The sequence below is a fragment of the Colobus angolensis genome, unplaced genomic scaffold, assembly GCF_000951035.1.
Source record: "Colobus angolensis palliatus isolate OR3802 unplaced genomic scaffold, Cang.pa_1.0 Scaffold231, whole genome shotgun sequence".
Lineage (NCBI taxonomy): Eukaryota > Metazoa > Chordata > Mammalia > Primates > Cercopithecidae > Colobus > Colobus angolensis.
The window spans coordinates 4,427,319-4,447,909 of record NW_012115500.1 but is presented as its reverse complement, the minus strand read 5'-3'; the positions used below and the strand labels follow the sequence as shown (position 1 = coordinate 4,447,909).

At 39.1% G+C, this 20,591-nt stretch overlaps 1 protein-coding gene and 1 long non-coding RNA gene across 6 annotated transcripts in view; one reads left to right on the top strand and one right to left on the bottom strand.

The window, feature by feature from the left end:
• LOC105513568 overlaps nt 1–13,570 on the top strand; it is a 22,110-nt gene extending 8,540 nt beyond the window's left edge. The window contains exons 2-3 of the long non-coding RNA XR_001002048.1: nt 8,977–9,116; nt 13,266–13,570. This is a non-coding gene — a long non-coding RNA (uncharacterized LOC105513568). The remainder of the gene's footprint in view (nt 1–8,976; nt 9,117–13,265) is intronic.
• NCOA7 (nuclear receptor coactivator 7) overlaps nt 1–20,591 on the bottom strand; it is a 163,031-nt gene that overhangs the window by 132,607 nt on the left and 9,833 nt on the right. For 3 of the 5 annotated variants that reach the window (XM_011944479.1, XM_011944475.1, XM_011944480.1), the window contains exon 1: nt 20,408–20,591. The exons of 1 other annotated variant lie outside the window; for it this stretch is intronic. The gene's annotated coding sequence lies outside the window, so the exon portion shown is untranslated. Of the gene's footprint in view, nt 1–14,632; nt 14,772–20,407 lie in introns of all 5 variants that reach the window. One more of the 5 variants, XM_011944478.1, reaches the window with a different exon arrangement.

Below are 20,591 nucleotides of genomic sequence, written 5' to 3'. Positions count from 1 at the left end.
GCATTTCACTTGGTCTCCTCGCCCCAACCATAAATTCCTTCGAGTCAGAACCACCATGTTTCACTTTTACTATACTTCTCTAAATAACTGGCACATAAGTAGGCAGAAAATCCATATAAAAGCTACGCAAGGAGTCAAATTAATCCAGAACTGGGGATAAGGTCAATCACATGGCAGACCAATACAAATGCAAAAATTCCTCCCAAATTAAGTATTACTTAGGGATAGAGGATGGAGTCTCATGCCAGCCTCCCTCAGACTCCAGGAAGGATCAGAATCCTAGGCTCTCTGCCCTGCCCTGGGTCAGGTGGTTTATTTTAAAGTTCATCTCCTACAAGTCAAAAAAGTAATGATCTCTATTAAATTTCCAGTCATGAATAAAAATGAAGTTACAGCAATCTAACTGGAAAATTTTATACTTTAAGCTGAGCCAGAAACTGATATTTGGTTCAAGTAGAAAAATATTTATGAAAATATGCACAAGACAAAAAGATTAAATGATCCAAGAGTTGACATCTGGTGCTGCTGTGTCTGATTACAACCAGTGAGACGTTTTAAAAATTTTTCAATATCCTATGAGATAAATGAAAAATACTCTAATCTTTGGTTTAAGTTTCTGGAAATTTTTATATTCCTTAAACAAGATAGATGCAGTTCTTACAGGTTTAGACACACCAACAGATTAGCCAGAAGGAGCTCAGTAGAGAATGCTATAAAAATGATTTGCACAGAATACCACACTGCAGTCTTCACGCTTCAGTGACAAACCAGGGCTCCTTAAATCAATCTCTAATGGGAACTACATTTTCCATTATAAGTGGTCATAATGGGCTTCTTAAAAGCCCTTTGTTCATTTAATGTTGACTTTCCTTCACATCAATACACTCTAGACTCATCTAATTGCTGACTTCTAAGAGTCTCCTGCATTTACCGTGTATTGCAGACCAAAAAGAATTTCATGAGAAAGCACAAGATGAATCTTCCATCTAAATATTTTTTTTTGCAATCTTAAATCAGGATAGTCAATTTAAACTTAAATCCAGTTCATTATTCAAATAAAAATAGCACATAAAAATCCTTACTTCAAAAGAGCTGTGATGAAGACAAAGTATTTTTTGAATCATCAGCAAAGTGTTCCTTGTTTGTACACATGGCACCATTTAAAATAACAGAACCAGCAGAGACCCCTTAACTACATCAAACTGACCCACACAGCTGTGGGTTACACAGCTGGAGGTCCTCAATGATCTCCCTGTCCCAGTGGCTAGGTACATGTGTCTTAACTTGCAAATTCTGAGCTGCAGCATGCGATGTTGTCGACTCTGGACTACTTTTTCTAGCTCATCTCCAAATGCTTTCTGGCTCCAAAGGTTATTGAAAGACACTGGAGTGTATACCAGACTGGATTTAAATCGCTGCCGCAGCACAGCTAGTGCTGTTGAATTAAGGAAATTAATTAGTACCTCTCAGTCTCTCAGCTGTGGGTCACAAAGCTGTGGACCCACACAGCAAAGCATGACTTTTTGGATTCACCTCCAACATACTGCAGTTCCTTGAATATTCAAGTATAACAAGTCAGGGCTAGAAAAACAGCAGTATATCCATGAGGCCCATCAGCTGTTTTCCCAACAACATGTTTCTTAATATACAAATGAAATGATGACAGGAGTACACAATGGTCACACTGTGTTTGGTCACGTAAGGAACAGACCAAAATGGACCTTTCTATGCAGGCATTTCCTCCTAGAAAATAGTTATATTTGTACCAAAATATAACAGGTGTTCCGTCTCTCAAAGCCACACTGTCATCTAAACAAAGCAAGAATATTCAAATTTCAATGTTAAACAAGGTCAGAAATTTGAACACTCCCTATAACCTTAGAGAAACCTGGGAAGGACACAGAACCAGATATAAACGTGTGCCACAAACTTACAAGGGTATCTAGACGCAGTGGCTCATGCCTATAGTCCCAGCACTTTGGGAGGCCAAGGCAGGTGGATGGCTTGAGGTCGGGAGTTCGAGACTAGCCTAGCCAACATGGCAAAACTCCATCTCTACTAAAAACACAAAAAGTAGCCAGGTGTGGTGGCACATGCCTGTAGTCCCAGCTATGTAGGTAGCTGAGGCACAAGGATTGCTTGAACCTGAGAGGCGGAGGTTGCAGTAAGCCATGACTGTGCCACCGCACTCCAGCTTGGGTGTCAGAGTGAGACTTTGTCTCAAAAAAAAAAAAAACAACTTAAAAGGGGAGCAATCAGATAATACCCCCAAATAAATAAATGCTTGTTACAAAAACAACGCAACAACAACAACAAACCTAAAAATGAATGGCAACAAATAACTAAAAAGTTATTCCTGGTGATGAAGCAAGGTGATGATCAAGGATGGGCTCCAGATCTGCTATTTGGGAAAGGGTTTGACATCTTTGGATGGCAAAATGAATGGAGAACTTATCAACTCCTATTCCATTATTCTCTGCCTAGGGTGCTCAAATTTGACCTGAGAAAAATTAAACAAATGTGAGTTTCAGTGCTCTTTTACCTAAAATAAGTCAAGAGATGCCATCAAATCTCCTACATACTCTAAATGAAGACCCATCTCTGGGCTAGATAGATCATTTTACAAGTTCTCTCTTAGAAAAGAACATGCAAATGAGATTTCTAAAAAGTCACTGGTCGGGTGAGGAACTGTAGAAGATGTAGAAAATGCCAGAAGCCTGAAAACAGGCAAATGCATTTTAATTTAGAAAGGGTAATTGTGCAAACTATACACTGAAGCATATCATCACATAGATTCCCAGGAAAATTTTAGAAATGATCATTTAAGGCAGTTTGGTAAGAAAATAGAGAAGGGAGCAGTGGACCCTGAGATCTAGAATGATCCCAGAAAGCCAACGATTCGGCAGGACAAGTGGGTTGCTTTTGGAAACATCTACCATGGACCAAGTATTCTGCTGCAGACACAAAGAGGAAGACAGCATTCATCACCCAGGAAGCTCAGGGAGAACAGGCAACTATAACTTATCAGCTGATAAAATGAGATGTGAGTGCTCTGATACTAGTGGTCACAAGGAACCACAGAGCATTGAGCAACTTACACTGCCTCAAAGGGAAGGAGTGTCCCGGCAACGTCACAGGTGATGCCAGTGCTGGGCTGGGAAGGAGGTGCAGGAGTTTCCCAGATGGTGAATGCAGAAGAGGTCAGGCTCATCAGGCAGAATGAGGATGGGCAAGCCTCTGGCAGGAATGTGTGGTGTTCGGGGAATCCTGAGTGATCTGGTATGGCTGGAGTGCAAGGGCTGGTAGAAGAGAGGACAGTCAGGGAATGCTGGCTTAGTCAAATCACACTGACCTAATTTCCCTCCCTGACATAGCTACTATTCTAGTGGATTAGGAAAATGAGGAAAACACATGTAACTGCACTTAAGAGGCATTTGATAAATTTCTCTTGTCTGCTTATGGATAAGATGGAGAAATGTGGGTTGGGTGTGTAGGTGGATGTTTATATGATTAGATGAATAAAGGAAATCACTGAATCACTGTACCAAGAGGTATGTGTTGACTGACTGACCAACCTCAGTTGCTCTGAGAGCTGAAATCCATTCTGAACCTGGAGAGGGAATGTTAATAGCTTAATACAGTATTTTTTCTTATGCCCTGTCCTCATGAGTATATTTCCCACTAACTTGAACAAAAACATAGAGGCCTCCCTTATCAGCCATTTGGAGAGGTAGGTACTTAATAACATCCTGGATAGCAGCATTAGGATTCAAAAGCCCTCGGCTGTCTGTAGAAAGGAGTCAATTATTATGAGGTGGAAATTTGCTCCCAATGAATCTCAGGTTTTACTGGTGAGGTACTAAGAAATGAGAGCGGTACAGTTTAGTGTTAGCACAAGTGAATATGATTTGTGGTTTTAGATGACAGTAAGGTTCATATATGGAATTACAGTTGGGTAATTCCACTGTGCACCTTCCTCCCCACCCGCCTCCAAAAAACCCACTAGTGCTATCAACCCAGAATAAACAGATTATAATAGTCTGTCACACCCTTTTTGAGGATTAGACTCCATCAGGATTACTGCATTTAGCTAGGGATCTCACACTACAGGGAAACTAGAACAAACAGGATGGTTAATGGCATAAAACTAGATTTTAAGAATATTAGTCAAAGGAGTTGGTCAGGAGAGAAAACTTGGATTAAATGACAGCTGTTTTTAAACATCTGAAGGATCTTTATCCAAAAAAGGATTTAGGCTTGATAGACAGATCTCCAAAGAGGTAAACCTAGAATTAGACATTAGATACAGAGGGAGAGAGATCCACGGCTCAGTGTAAGGAAGAACTGTCTGAGAGGTAGGTGCAAACAGCTGCCTGCAGATGGAATGGCTTCCTCATCTTCAAGAGTGACAGAGCACATATTGAGCAACTGTTTTATATGACTACTGTAGAGATGCAGTTCTCAGCCTTATCAAATTCAACACGTCATCTAAATAAATATGTAAACCATTTTATTATACGCCCTTCGTAATATTGAGATGAAATTCATAGATCATGTAACCTACTTACACACTTAATTTTATAAAATCATCATGATGCCCCAAAGGAAAGTATTTGATCACGGGTATTTCAATATGTAAATTCTCAGACACAGTTCATTAGAAGACATATTATAGATTCATATTGCTCCTACAGAAGAAGATATGAAATTCCCAAGTATAAGGGTCAATTCTTCATTTTCTTGGACTGCCTCACTCATTACAGGGCATTTGGCACCTCTGCTTGCCCCCAACTAAATGCCAATAGCGTCCTTCCCATAACCATGCCAACCAAAATGCCCCAGGAAAGGGAACCACAACCAATGAGAATAACTATCAAAAGCAAAATCAAGCCTCACAAGTAAACTAGTATTTTAAATTAGTTTTTAAATTAAATGTTTTGAAGTTCAAAAATTCCTTTAAAGCCAAGATTTTATAAACTTCATATACCTGAGAAGTTCTCTGTTTTCCATATGCTCTGTGCTTCATCTGAATAACACCTAACCCATGCTATTGAGGGTACCTTTTTTTTTTTTTTTTTTTTGAGATGGAGACTCACTCTGTCATCCAGGCCGGAGTGCAGTGCCATGATCTTGGCTCACTGCAACCTCTGCCTCCTGGGTGCAAGTGCTTCTCCTGCCTCAGCCTCCCAAATAGCTGGGATTACAGGCACCTGCCACCATGCCCAGCTAATTTTTGTATTTTTAGTAGAGATGGGGTCTGCCATGTTGGCCAGGCTGGTCTCGAACTACTGACCCCAGGTGATCTGCCCACCTCAGCCTCCCAAAGTGCTGGGATTACAGGTGTGAGTCACTGTGCCCAGCCGACGGGTACCTTTAAAATAAGATAGGCCTGGTTAAAATCCAGATTCCACCACCTACAAGGTATGTAGCCTTGGGTAAGTTACCTAATTTCTCTAACCTTCAGTTTCTTTATCTGCAAAAGGACTGTTACACAGACTCAATGTGTAAAAAAATCAATGACTAGAATCTGGTGCCCCATGGAACAGAAAATTCTATCCATTGACATTTCCATGCATCCAAATATCCAAGTGTTCATGAAATACCATTTTCAATATACCTGAAGAGCCACATTCAAATCCGCCCCAAATAGTAAACTATCAAGCTAGGCAGACCTAGTAAATATAAAGATGACAGGAAATAGTTAAATATTTATTGAACATTAACCATATGCACCAAATTTTTTGTTCAATACTGTTACACACACTGCTTGGTTTAATCTTTATGACTGCATGAGGGAGTTAATCTCAATTCTTTCCAGATAAAGAGTCTGAACTTTAGAACAATTAAAGAATTTATTCAAGGTCAAATAGCTATAAGAGTTACAGCCAGAATGATCAGCTCTGTCTGACCCCAAAGAAGGAACCACTAATAATGGCCTGTAAAGGTGGGCTATTACTACACATAATTTTCACATCAATGCCTAGTCCTTCCTGGATTTAGCCACAGTTCAAAAGAACAAGACGGGGGCCAGGCGCAGTGGCTCACGTCTGTAATCCCAGCACTTTGGGAGGCAGGGGCGGGTGGATCACCTGAGGTGAGGAGTTCGAGGCCACCCTGACCAACATGGTGAAACCCCATCTCTACTAAAAATACAAAAATTGGCCAGTGTGATGGCGCATTCCTGTAATCCCAGCTACTCGGGAGGCTGAGGCAGGAGAATTGCTTGAACCTGGGAAGCAGAGGTCGCAATGAACTGATTTCGTGCCACTGCATTCCAGCCTGGGTGATAGCCAGACTCCGTCTCAAAAAAAAAAAAAAGAATAAGAGGGTGAATACAGCTTTATGGCCAACCGTCTTCAAGGATATAAATACTGACCTGTATTGAGGTTAGCCATTACTACTCATACTAAATGCACTTTAGTAAACATGTCAGTACATTCAACAACTATTTATTGCACTGAGTAGGTTTTTAAAGAGCTAACTGGAAACCACATTCTCTTACTTCACTAAATTACCCCTTAAGTTTTGAGAACAGAAGAAACCAATCTATTTCCCCACAGAAAATGGAATTGGTAAATACAGATAGTCAGAATTTGGAATTTTGATCTTTTTTTAAAAAAAATACATTTATTTCTTTGTTGCTCTTAAATTATGAAAGCCTGCTTTTTTCTAAGCACTAAAATTATAGCTCATTTTTAGAATTAAAAAATTATAGTTCTATAACATTTCTACCAAATATTTTAAATATATTGAATGCATTCTCTCATTAATACTCATAAGGTATAAGAAGTCAGTTCTGAAGTTTTCTACCTGCACACAAAGATTAGAAGGGCCAAATCTGCATTGTCATACAGAAAGTTACTGGAGGTAATGAAAACAGAAGACTCTATCTGCTGATCTCATCTCCTAGTCATAAGAGACATCCTCTTTCTCACTATCAATCACTACTGGGTATCTGCGACATGCTTTTGATTACCTGTCGCAAGAGGTGTGCAAAATATGATGCCTGCCTCACCCACAGCGGAGTTTCTGGAGACACCCCCTACTATGCTGCGGCACCGGAAGATCACTTCAGATCATCTCTAAGACAAATCTAAAGACATTAGGCTCCAAGTAGCATCAATAAACAGGAGACATGGGAAGAAAAGTTTGTTTTCAATTACTTCTGGAATTCATTTTAGTACTACCAGACAGATTCATTACTAAAACCATACAGTCTCTGGCCCATTTGATTTTTTTGCAGACATATTCTAGCTCCGGTCCAAAGGAAATAACCTGCAAACTTCTGGAGTCTCTAGACTGGTACAGAACTCAATCTCATTCCCCAAATCCTTGCAGAGAATATGTGCCAAAGTGAATCACTGTGCCAGGGTCCTGTGCTCACAGCAAATGCCATCACCAATGCATGTGTCCTGGTCTTACACTGGGTCCCAATACAATCAATTTCAAGAGAGGAAAAAAAAAATGTGAGCAGTAGTTACCATTACTACTATTACTACTTATTATTATTTGGTGGGGGCTATTTCGTGGATCTGAATTAAGAGTTAACTGATAAAACCAACAAAATTGGATAGATGAAAGGCGTTAAAAGATAAATGGAATGCCTTTCCAAAAACATACAGTATATGAGTAGCAAACACTCCTTTTCAAGAATTAAATTTGAGTGTTTTCTAAGACTTTATCAATGAGAGACAATCTACCAGTTAAACTGCCATTTCACTAAAGAAAAGGCCATGTACTTCTTTGCCTTCCGTGGATGAGATCTGCAATTGAATGCATTTTCAAAATATACTGGCATACATTCATACCTGTAAAAACGCAAAATAAAATAACTGAATTATCATTCTTTTTTTAATGTGCTTTCAGCATAGTTACATGGAGAGTATAAGTGGCAATAAACAACTTATGCTCACTCCTAAATAGTGCCTTGTAATGTATTTATGAGCAATTTTCTTCAATTCAGTAAGCACTTAGAACCTGTTTTATGCCTACAACTGTACTATTTATCTGAAGCCTGTGACTATAACAAAGAACCAATGTGCTCTACAGAAACTTCAATTTTTGACAAGGGAGATAAGATTTACATAAAATTATCAGAAAACAGGGGCATGAAAAAGTTATGCCAAATAAAATGTATGACACACAGAGGAAGTGCTAATAGGGAAGTAAGAAAATGGCTGGGTCACACGGGCCAGTGCTGGTAGAAAAAGTGTTAAAAGTAGGACATCCCCGAAAACCACAATTCAGGGTTATATTTCAATAGTGCCACACAATTAACAATCAAATCTGTAAACCAGAAACAGTTTTATCCCCGATGAAAATGTTATCTGTAAGAGCACACTCAAGACAACAGCATTTCTGCCAGATTCTGCCTCAGATGTCTTGGTAACAATGGAGAGAGGCATGTAGTATTGTGGTGAGCAAAATATGGACTGTGGTAAATACACAAACGTGGGTTCAGGAACGAGACATAACAAAAAGTGTCTAAGCAGCAGGGAGTATGCCCAGTGTGAAACTAAATCAGCATAGAGAAGTACAAGGACCTCTTCTCGAAAAAAAAAAAAAAAATTATGTGTTTAATATTCAACTATAAATTTCTAGCAGACTGGGTTAAGAAATCAAGTCTATGGTAAACGTTCTTTTTTTTAAAGGTTTATTGAGTTGCTTGTCATAAAACTTGTAGAATTCAGAAGAAAATGACTTTCTGGTAGACTGGATTGTTGTTCCTAATTATGCACTCCTTCCCTTGCTGTAAGATAATTATACATCCATACCCTCTGCTGTGCAGCTCTGTGATGCTTTGCACTAGTATACAGAGTATATGACCACATCTGATTTTTCATGTGACTTGTTTTGACCAATACACTGTGAGGATTAACAGTCATATTCATATTGACTTGAAGCACTAAGAGACCTGGCAAGTTTCTGCTCCCCACCAGCAGAGTATGCTCCAGGTAGCTGCTTTTCCCTCTTCAGCTTGGGTTCCAGGATGAAGACATGTGGAACAGACCCGAACCTGTACCTCAGCTTTGGCATCTGACTGGCATTTGCCAAGGCCAGCTTGCAGAACCCAGCCAGGAGTAGCTAAACCACAGTCAACCTGCAAATCCATGAAGGTGAAATACATATTTGTGGATATAACCCACTGCGGTTTGGAGACAATTATGTAACATTATCACAACAAAAAACCCAATACACCCTTAGAACCATCCTGATCCACAAATTACTTTGTGGAGTTTTACCAGAAAGATCAAAACCACATAGTACATATTATTGTTTATATGAATAATTCTACCAAGGCCTGAGATACCAAAGCCCAGACACAAGACAATTGACACAAATAGCAGAGGAGGCTTTCTTTTCTTCCAGTTGTCATTTACCCCATAACCACTTTGCATGGCTATGGGGTTTTAGCTGGGAAGGCATCATTTGACAAGAAATTGTGCATTGTCTTGGTATATTTATATATAAGGGTTGATATTACTTACTGTTATAGGTTAAATTACAGCATTCCAAAAGAAAGGTATGTTGAAGTTATAATACTCAGTACTCCCGAATGTGATCTTACTTGGAAATAGGGTCACTACAGATACAGTTAGTTAAGATGAAATCACACTGGAGTGGTGTGGTGCCCTAATCCAGTATGACTGGAATCCTTATAAGAAGATGGCCATGTAGTGATAGAGACACAAAGAGAGAATGCCATGTAGACACAGGCCACACTTGGAGCTATACTGCTGCAAGCTAAGGAACTCCAAGGTCCAGCAAACCACCAGAAGTTAGGAAGAGAAAAGGAAGGATTCTTCTACTGGTTTCAGGGGGAACATGGCCCTGCTGACACCTTGATTTTGAACATCTAGCTTCCAGAAAGTGAGAACATACATGTTTAAAGCCACCCAGCTTCTGGTACATTGTCATGGCTGCCCTAAGAAACTAATACACTGATTTTAAATTACTTTAATACACTATCACTGTTTAAATTACTTTTATACACTATCACTGCTCCAAAAATTTTATTACTTTCTCAACATGTCCATTCTGCCATGTTCTCTTATAATTTAAAGGAAATGCAGGCATGCCATTAAGAAAATTGGTAAAAATTATTTACCAGTTGCCTCCTGGGCCCAGATGTTAATTCGATGAGCTTTTTGTTCATCCGGTTAACATCTGGGTCCAGGAGACAGTTGAAGCACAGCTTATTTGGGTAGGTGGACTAAGAACTGACCTGATAGTCAAAGAATTATTTTATCCTATAAGAGTCTTTGAAACATTCTGAGAATGCAGAATCACCATGTACTATGCCACTCCTATCACACTTTCTATAGCAATTTTACACTGACAAACTCATACTGCTAAGTTTCTCAGCGCACACTTATGCTACCTTGTGTCATTTTCTTTATGTTATTTCTTTTTTGAGATGGCATCTCACTCTGTCACCCAGGCTGGAGTGCAGGGGTGCGATCTTAGCTCACTGCAGCCTCCGCCTCACAGGTTCAAGCGATTCTCCTGCCTCAGTGCCTCACACTCCCCAGTAGCTGGGATTACAGGCACGTGCCCCCACACCTTCCTAATTTTTGTATTTTTAGTAGAGACAGGGTTTCATCATGTTGGCCAGGCTGGTCTTGAACTCTTCATCTCAAGTGATCACCTGCCTTGGCCTCCCAAAGTACTGGAATTACAGGCATGAGCCACCATGCCTGGCCCCTTGTGTCATTTTCTAATTATTGTTCCTTATGCCCATATTCCTTCCAATCAGACTGTAAACTCTCTAAAGGCAAGGAATGTGTCTTATGCTGTTCATCCATGCAGAATTATGCACACATCACAACTCTTTGTTTAGGCTGGACACAGAATTTATGTTTAATAAGTTGATTTTTGACTTGTTACGGCTAAGCAACAGAAACTGACTTCAGGTTATGAAACGGTAAGGTCTTGCCTTTCATTTAGATTAGTGGTCTCCACTTTTTATTCCACATCAATATAAGTATCTGAGCATAAGCCTCTAATTACTTTTACTTATAAAAACACGTCTTCTGTACTAATAATGATAAGGCATATAACTAAAATAGAAGTCATGAAAATAAATACATTCTAACAATTTCTTTCTGTACCTTCATGTGATGCATGAACTGCACTTTAGAAACCACCAGTCTAGACTATGACAGCAGGTATGTGACAACATTCCCTGGGATCTGGTCCTTTCCAGGAAATGGACCTATACAATTCTAACACATTTATAAACTTAATAATTATCTGACAGATTCATAAAATTGTCTAGATCAAACAAGCAATATATTAAAGTTGATAGGATTATCTTTGCAACTAGGATTAATTTGTATATTATACTACTAGCCCCCTATTATAAATGCGTTTGCTAACTGTGGTGCTCTCTGCAATTAAACCCTTTAAGTTTTAGATGTTAGAAATGAAAACCTATTATCAAGTCTTCAGGCAAATATCTGTAAGACTGAGAACCCAAATGATATAACATTCTGATCTTGAAAACAAGGAAAATAGAAGGATGAACAAAGGGGATGATGAAACAGAACACTCATACTTTATCTCTAAGAATGTCATCAACACAACAACATCCGATTTTCCTGTGTTCTACGCGCATGTGGATAACGTTGTGCTAGAAAACAGAAGGACACTGAGTAATATAAAATACAACATCTACAAGCTTACTATAAGAACTGGCCCAGTGCAGTGGTTCATGTCTGTAATCCCAGCACTTTGGGAAGCCAAGAAGGGCGGATCATTTGAGGTCAGGAGTTCGAGACCAGCCTGACCAACATGGTTAAACCCTGTCTCTACTAAAAATGCAAAAAAATTAGCCTGGCATGGTGGCGCATGCCTATAGTCCCAGCTACTCCAAAGGTTGACACAGGAGAATTGCTTGAACCCTGGAGGTGGAGGTTGCAGTGAGCCGAGATAACACCTCTGCATTCCAGCCTGGGCAACAGAGTGAGAGTCTGTCTCAAAAAAAAAAAAAAAAAAGAACAACTAAGCAATAAAGTAAGCCAATATTTAGTTCATTTGTGGTACAAATGCTTAAGTGCCAAAAGAACTGAAGTCAGCATACAATAGATGGGTTGGAAAGTATTCATGGAATTAAGTATAAACTTGGTGCGGAAGACTGATTTTAAAGAAATGTGGAGGGAAATTCCAGCTAGCAAGGACAGCAAAGGCTTGGAGGCAGGAATTATTCTCCTGTATGTGTGGGATTACTGAGGATTCTGACCCCACTAAAGTGCCAAGTTCATTCAGGGAAGAGTAGAAGAGAAGGCTGAGTGCATGAAATGTAGAGACATCATCATCTAAGCCACGTTATTGGGATTAAACTTCCAGGAGAAAGTCACCACCACTAAAATCTCTTAAGTCATTTTACTTGGTCTGCTTATTCTTGAAGAAACAGGCTTGGAGCTGATCTATACATAAAGCAAGAGAGCTAAATACAAGAAAATACCAAGCAGATGATGTGTGGGTGAAGATTTTGAGGAAGTGAAATATTAGTAGCTTTAAAAGGAGGAAGAGAAAGTAAAATATGTCAAAATGAATATGCATTTGCTTTTAAAAAGTCAAAAATATAAAAGTCGGATGATACATAATTGTAATAATGTTCCATAATTATAATTACAATACATATGGATAACAAATAAAAATGCGAAAAAGGAAAACATAAATCTCTTATGATCCCCTTAGTGAGAAAAAAGTAATAGTTTGTCACTTTCCTGTTTTCTATGCAAATGCATCTTAAAATCAAATGAGAATTTTTTTGTATATACTTTTTATGTCTAACTCAGTTATTATAAACATCTTCCATGTAATTAAATACTGCTCAAAATCATTATTTTAATGGCTAAATATCTTTTCATATGTATTTACTATCACTTAAAAAAATGACTCCACTGCTGAATTTTTCTCAAATTTTTACAGTAACACCCCTGATAATAACTAATACTTACACAGTTGCTTACTCTGTGCCAGGCAGGGTTCCAAGTACTTTACATAAATTAATTTACCTAATTCTCTGTACAATGTAGGAAGTAGATACTATTATTATATTCATGTGACAGATGAGAAAACTCAAAGTGTAGAGAAATTAACTTCCTAACTGCACAGAAGTGGTAACTGGTGGAACAGGATTCCAAGCCACATAACCGGTTCTGGCATTCCTGCTTTTAACCTTTCTACTGTATCAGTGGCCTCTCAAAGATCATGGACTCATCATGGAACTTCAGCTTAACGTCTGATTGTTTCCTTAGGATATACTCAGAAGAGAATCACGAGTGCCAAGGGAGTCCATGAGGCAAACTGCTCTCCATTGAAGGTATACCATTCTACCCTTCATGAGCTAAATACAACCTCAGTCTTGCCAGCATTGTAACTGACTTTTAAAATCTAATAATCTGCATTTCTTTGATGCCATGAAGTCAGTATTATTTTCATGTCTTGGACATCTTAAGTTCCTGTTTTGTGAATATTTTATTCCTATTTCTTGTTATAAAGGTTTTCAAAGAGTTAAGACATGTTAAATAGAAATTACTTTGGAATGCTCTGTGATTCAAAACATCAAAGAGTATTGCTAACTAGTTGTTTCAGTGGGACACTATAGACAGATAGAACCCTGGGGGAAATCACCGGAAACTAGGGATGAGGGCTCAGCTATAAACACCTGCAACCATAGAACTGAGCAGACCTTCCCAGTAGACCCATGAATAGCCTGAAATTGAGATTTATCCCATACTACAGGGGTGACACTTATCCAATGGCTAGAATATTTAGCACTGCTACTAAGAGCACTCTCACTTCATGATATCAGCATGCCTGGGGAAACAAGTCAATAAATTCAATGTTTGTATAGTGCCCCAATCACGGAAGAAACATGAAAGCTCTTAAGGGATCTCAGACCTACGAATTTATCTCACAAATTATTTCTATTCTATAAGGCATATCTGGTTAGTGATAAGAACAACCCACTAGTCAGAAATTCCACATGAACAGTGCTGAACAAACACTATTAAACTCTTACTCTCTAAATCCTCTGTTAATCAGCTATCAAAAGCAAATTACCTCATGCCAGGCACTTTGCAATAAAAACCAAGCACTTAAGATCTCTGATTACTTGGGTTGGAATTAAAAATATTTCATTCACATACTTAGGAGTCACTTCTTAGGTTGGACCACTCTCTCCAGACGGCTCACGTCATCTATCAGGGTCAATGTTCAATCCTTTCAATGTCTTAAGAGTACCCTTTTTACTTGGTTGATCCCCAAACTTCAGTGACACCCTATATGGAGGCTTTCGCCCCTTTATGTACCAACCACAGAAGAAAACTAGAGTGGGAGACATAAAAGACACTCTCTCAGATGAGTGTCATAATAAATACCAAAGCTATTCTTAATGGGTGTTAACACAGTGTTTGAGAATTAGTAAAGTAAGCAAGGGCTGCTAAAAAAAATTGATTTGGACATGCACATGTGGCTCTCCATATCCATGGGTTCTGCATCCATGGAATCAACCAACCAAGCAGATCACTTGAGGTCAGGAGTTCGAGACCAGTAGGGACAACATGGTGAAATCCTGTCTCTACTGAAAATACAAAAATTAGCTGGGCTTGGTGGCACATGCCTGTAATCCCAGCTACTCAGGAGGCTGACGCAGGAGAATCACTTGAACCGGGGAAGTGGAGGTTGCAGTGAGCCAAGATTACATCACTGCACTCCAGCCCAGGTGACAGAGGGAATGTCTGTCTCAAAACAGTGGGAATCTGTCTCAAAAAAAAAAAAAAAAAAGCTTGAAGAAAAAAATGAATTGTTGGATGGTTGTGTACTGAACATGTACAGACATTTTTCCTTGTCATTATTCTCTAAACATTGTACTATAACAGCTATCTACTTAGTATTTACACTGTATTGGGGTATTTCAAGTCATATAGAGATGAGTTTAAATATACAGGAGGATGTGCATAGATTATATGCAAGTACTATAACATTTGATATCAGGAACCTGAGCATCCTCAGATTTTGGTATCTGCAGGGGTCCTGGAACCCACCCCTGGAACCAATCCCCTGCAGATACTGAGGGACAACTGATTTATATTGAGGTGGGTGGGGGGTGGGGAGAGAAGAAGGATGAATGATTAAATAAAAGCTTCAACCTTGATTTTTTTTTGACCAATCTTACATACTATCCAAAATCATTGTTAAGTTTTACCAGAACGTCAATTTTGCTAGAAGCAAAGTATAGCTATCAGCTATAACACAGCTAATATAGAAAATTATTCCTAGTTTGGAAAATTATTCCTACTATGGAAGCCTACTTGGGACACTAATTACATGTGGAAGGCTCCATGAGTTTACAGAATCTCAGCTAAGAAACGCCCCTAGAGATGACACCAGAAATGAGTGTGGCTTGCTCATGAAAATTGGACAGCATGTTCCAAGCATAGGGAAAAGCGTGGAGAAGAAAAATCATACTCTATCCATGTGCACAAAGTGCCAATTCGTTTTGTATTTCTAAAACACACATTTTTAACTTGGGGATCCACAGACAAGGATATGTAGGTATATGGTATTTGCTGTGCATGATAACAACTTGAACTTCCATCAGGTTTTTTATGGGTCTATGAAATGGGTCAAGGGGACTTAGCTAAGAATGACTGTGGGTAAAACGCATGACAAGGAGGGATAGAGACAGGAGATGAATCTCTCAGGGTCCAAGAGACCAGGGTAAGATGTGCAGATTCCTTCCCGTGTATGATGGAAATGTTTTAGAGGGTCTGATGGGGGAAGTTTAGAAGGACAGCCGGCTGAAATGGGGACGGCTGAAATGCAGAGCAAGGCAGAATACAGACAACAGTCCAAGGCATCTAAGGAGCAAAACAGAAGCAGTGGGAATGGAACACAGTGAATTAGAGACAGGTTAGGAGAGAAAATGGGCAGCTTCCATGTTTATATTTGCTTGCATATGCATAAAATGTCACTAGAGGATTATCGATTAACTAACACTGGTTACCTGTGGATTAGTGAAATGGGTGACAGGTGAATGAGTATGAGAGGGAGTACTTTCACTCTAGAGTCATTCGTACCTTTTGAACCATGAGGATACTACCTATTCTAAAAATAAATTTTAAAAAAGACAAGCAGGTTATCAGAATGAGATGCCTCTATGTAAAAACCTGCCCAGGTCCCCCTCCAAACCCCTACGTTTTAAGTTGCACTTTTGAATTCAGATCATTTTTATGTCAAAGGCTACCAGACTGTACGAATGACTGACCCTTGAGAAAGGGTATTTTACCATGGTGATAAATACATCAAGCTCAACTTATCATGTCAACGTAAATACTGGGTTATCAGGGTAAATTCAACCAACTTAACAATTAGGTGTCAAAATATCAGTATGAAGAATTAACTCCAGGAGCTCAATCTTTTAGATTTCATAGTAAATAACAGAGGCTCAGAGAAGACTCTATGATTTATTAAAACAAGAATAAATCACACGAATCACTGATGTGAAGGTCAGATTTTTGATCCACTCTGGTGAGTGTTATGCTAAGTTAGGCCCTTTGGCTAAAAATGACGTTATTCTATTGAAACTCCTGTTCAACCTATATAGCATTTGAGGCAGGTACTCCAAATATAATTGACTTAAATTGAATGGCTTTATTAATTTCAAATTAGTAATGAATGAATATAAATGCAAGAGTTTAAAAAAAAGTTTTGTAAAACTATGTAACATTGTTTTCCATTTGGCTAAGTTCAAATGCACTAAATTTGCAATTCTTGTTCAAAATATTTAATGTAACCAATTACACTTGTTCATCAAAAACATACTGTGTCCAGAGATCAATTGTGCAATGTTTTCATTTATTTGGTTTTATGTTTTATAATCTGCCTTGTTCCACAAAGGATATGAGTCATCTTAAAAGAATATAATTCAATCAAATGGAAAAGTATAATTACATAAACATCAGAATCAAGAAAAACAAGGTAGAACAGAAGCTCAAGACCATAGGGAAAGACAGAATATTGATATTAGGTTATGAATTTTTATATGATTATTAAAATTCAGTTGCAAATTTGACTGTTCATTTCCTAGTTGCCAAGTTAGAAAGGGAAATATAACCAATGATTTGATTCTCATTTTGCATGATGAAAAGATCACACACACACACACACACACACACACACACACAAATTGTTCAGGGTAAGTAAAGTTTTTCTTTGGCATTTAAAGTTAAAAGGAATTTCTTGCATGAGTCTTCAAACAGGAACTATAGAAAGAACCATGATCATAACCACATTTCTAAAGTAACATAATAGTAATTTTCCTCCAACTGTATTAATAAAATCCCTCAGTGTGGGCATATGGAGGGGGTGTGTGTTAAGAATGCAAAACAAGGTACCAAAGTACAGATTCTGAAGATCTGGGTAGACTGCTGGTCCAACAGCTAGTATTGGAAGGGAATAGGTTGACATCATGGCTTTTGTTCAGCCAACTCCCCATAAACATCATTTCTCTCAATTAAGCTTCTGATCAAATTTAGCAACAGAAAATTCACATTCTCTGGCATGTGCAGAAACAAATGCATTTTGTATCACTGTTGAGGGGAGACCAGTAGACAACAATTACTCTTCATGTATTCCCTATATCTGAAATTCAAGGTCAAACAAATTTACTTCTGTATATTTTTTTCTGCAATCAACAATTTTGATTCCAGCACAAGTGAATTGAGTGGATCCTGTTGAATTTAAACAAACAAAAAATTATGGACTGGGATTTTAAAAACAATGGTAAATGGCATTTAGCAAGAAAGGAATAGAGGTTTCTAAAATACAGCCTTTAGGAAGATAGAGACAGAAGAGGAAATCCAGGTCTTGGATTGCATTCTGGTGGTGCTTCTGGAGGTGGAGTGCTGGGGGATCAGGAGGTAGGACCCAAAAGAGAAACATCCAATCCCAGAGGCACTGTGCATTTGGATGCAGGACACACAAGAGAAAAATACCTCTTCGAATCTGAGATTAGAGCTTTTATTTCACTGTGATTCCAAGGCCAAAGTAATAACAGTTAAACTGAGCAGTTAAAGGCTCATCTCCTACGTGTAAAATGAACACATAAGTGCTTATAAGTAACAAGGTAAAGAGAGCTTACTGTAATCAAAGGGGAGGGCTTTTTTGAAAAGCTTAGTGTGCAAGGAAGAGTCAGGTAAATTAATTGTTCAATACCCTGAGTTACAAATGTAAGAAGTGTAAAATGTAATTATCTTTTTTACAGGAGAGAATTTAGGATTTGTTTTAATAAATCATAACAAATTAATTTTTTTCATAAGTTCTCTCTCACTGTTGGTTCCTGCAGTCTTGTTACCTTTTATAGAAAAGTTTTGTTTCCTTATCCATCTAGGAAGAAAATAAGTAGGTTGGAGAAGCAATACTAATAAAGTATGGCCTACCATATTGTGTAAAAATAAGTCATTTGGGTAATATGAAGTGAAGATGGTAAAGATGCATTAAAATGTCAGAAAGAAAATCTGGGAGCGCACCCAGATAATATTGTTAAGCAGAGATCGAAAGAAGTTCACACTGACTCATGAAATTCATGTGATGGAAAAAAAATGAAATCAAAACATAAAATATCACAGTGTAAAAGCAAATAAAGTGTGATGCAGTTAACCTTGTTTTTTTTTTTTTTCCAAAAAGATATAACATTTTAAAGCAGTTATCTTCCGCTGTATCTTCCAAACCCTCATTTCACAATCCCCTGGCTGTCAAATTTGGAAACTGATGTGTTTCTATACTGAGGAGAAAAGAGTTTAAATTGTGCATCTATATCTTATATTTTGAATCATTTAAGAATCACAGACACTTCTAAATGTTTTGTTTCTACTTTTGCCTGTAATAAAAGACATGATAATTAGATCAAACCAGAAAAACTCAACTCTAAAACAAGTTAATACATCACTTATTAACCAAATCATTGTTTCCTCTGGGGTAACTTAGAATTTTCTTTGAAACACGACTTTTACTTTTTAAATTGTGTTTGAGAGCACAGTTGAAGTAGGCATGATTACCAATGAGACTGGAAATTTTGCAAGCTTAGACACGAAATGAACTTAGGAGTTGGGGAGAATTACCTCATAACCTTAATGACACATTACAGAAAGACAGCACATGGTCCTAAAAATGTCGGAATTGAAATATAAATGTTAAAATAACTGAGTTTGCCTATTTATACGATGAAGCAATTTTTGAAATCCAATTAAATTTCACCAGCCACAGAACAATTCTGTGATTCTAAATTGTAGTTTTTAGGTGAAAGCTTGAAACACAGTTCATTCATTCAACAAATAACTAATGAGCACTTATTCTGCATAAGATGCAGAAGATTATAGGATTTAAAAGAGAGATTCAACATTCTGTCCTTTTTGAGCTTATACTGAGTCACTTCTCCAAATTTCTATACCTAAGTGACTATAAAATTGGAGCTTACAAGTGACGCATTTTTCAAAACTTTAAACCTGATTGCTGAATATAAAATAAAAAATGATAGCCTGGGAAGAGAGAATCTTGCCAAAAGCTCTGATGTATAAACTTTACACCTAGAGAGGAAAATCATTCACAGATAACCAGTTTCTAAGAAATACAGAGCATAACACCGCGTTGGAAGTTAGGCTGGGCACAAGGCTGCCTCTGCTGGCTGACCTGGTACATCCTTCCAGCAGAATCTCAACTCCCGACACCTGTATCAAAGTTGCCACTCTTAAAATACATCCCTTCACGTAAGCAGAGGCTCCTAAATACACAGCACAACAATATCCCCCAGCCTCATCGATCTCCCGAATAATCTGACTTCTGGAAGAACCTTCTTTAAACTGGCCCTAACGTGTTGAAGGTAAGGGTTTGCACCATCGGTTTTATATACCAACCAACTAGCTCTGAAATACACAAAAATCCACAGCGACTTCTACATGCCGCTAATATAACCCTTTGCCTGTCTACATGTTTTGGCTAGAAAGACGGGAAGAACGCATCTGCTAATCCAGCCGGAAAAACACAGTGACATATTTCCACCTGAGCTGCTGAAAATCCAACGGTCTTCTCCCCAAGTAAGCCCCATGCCAACCTGTCCTCCCCACTCCCGCACCACGGGGCGCGCACCCCCACAGCCCCCAGGGGGTTGGCGGGGAAGGGTCAAGCTCTCCTTCGCCCCCGCTCGGCCTCCCGAGCTCAAGCAGAGGTTTTCAGGTTCACAGGGGGCTGCGCCCAGCGCCATTAGCACACCTCGGAGCGCTCCACCGAGCCCCCCGCGGGAGGCAAGTTTGGCGGGTCCTGGACCCTGCCCGCGGCTTCTCGGCGGCAGCATCAGCAGCGGGCGGCGGCGAGGGCTGGGCCCTGCCTCACCACCTACCTACAGGGCGGGGGCGCCGGCTCCTAGGGTCCGGGAGAAGGGGATCAGACGCATGCATTTCTGGCAGCGGTGGCCTCTGCTGCTGGGCGCCGGGGAGCGCATCCTCTCGGCGGGTGGAAGGAGGGGTCAGGGGAGGACCGTACGCCGAGGAGGAGCAAGGGGAGGAGGCGGGAGCTCCGAGGCG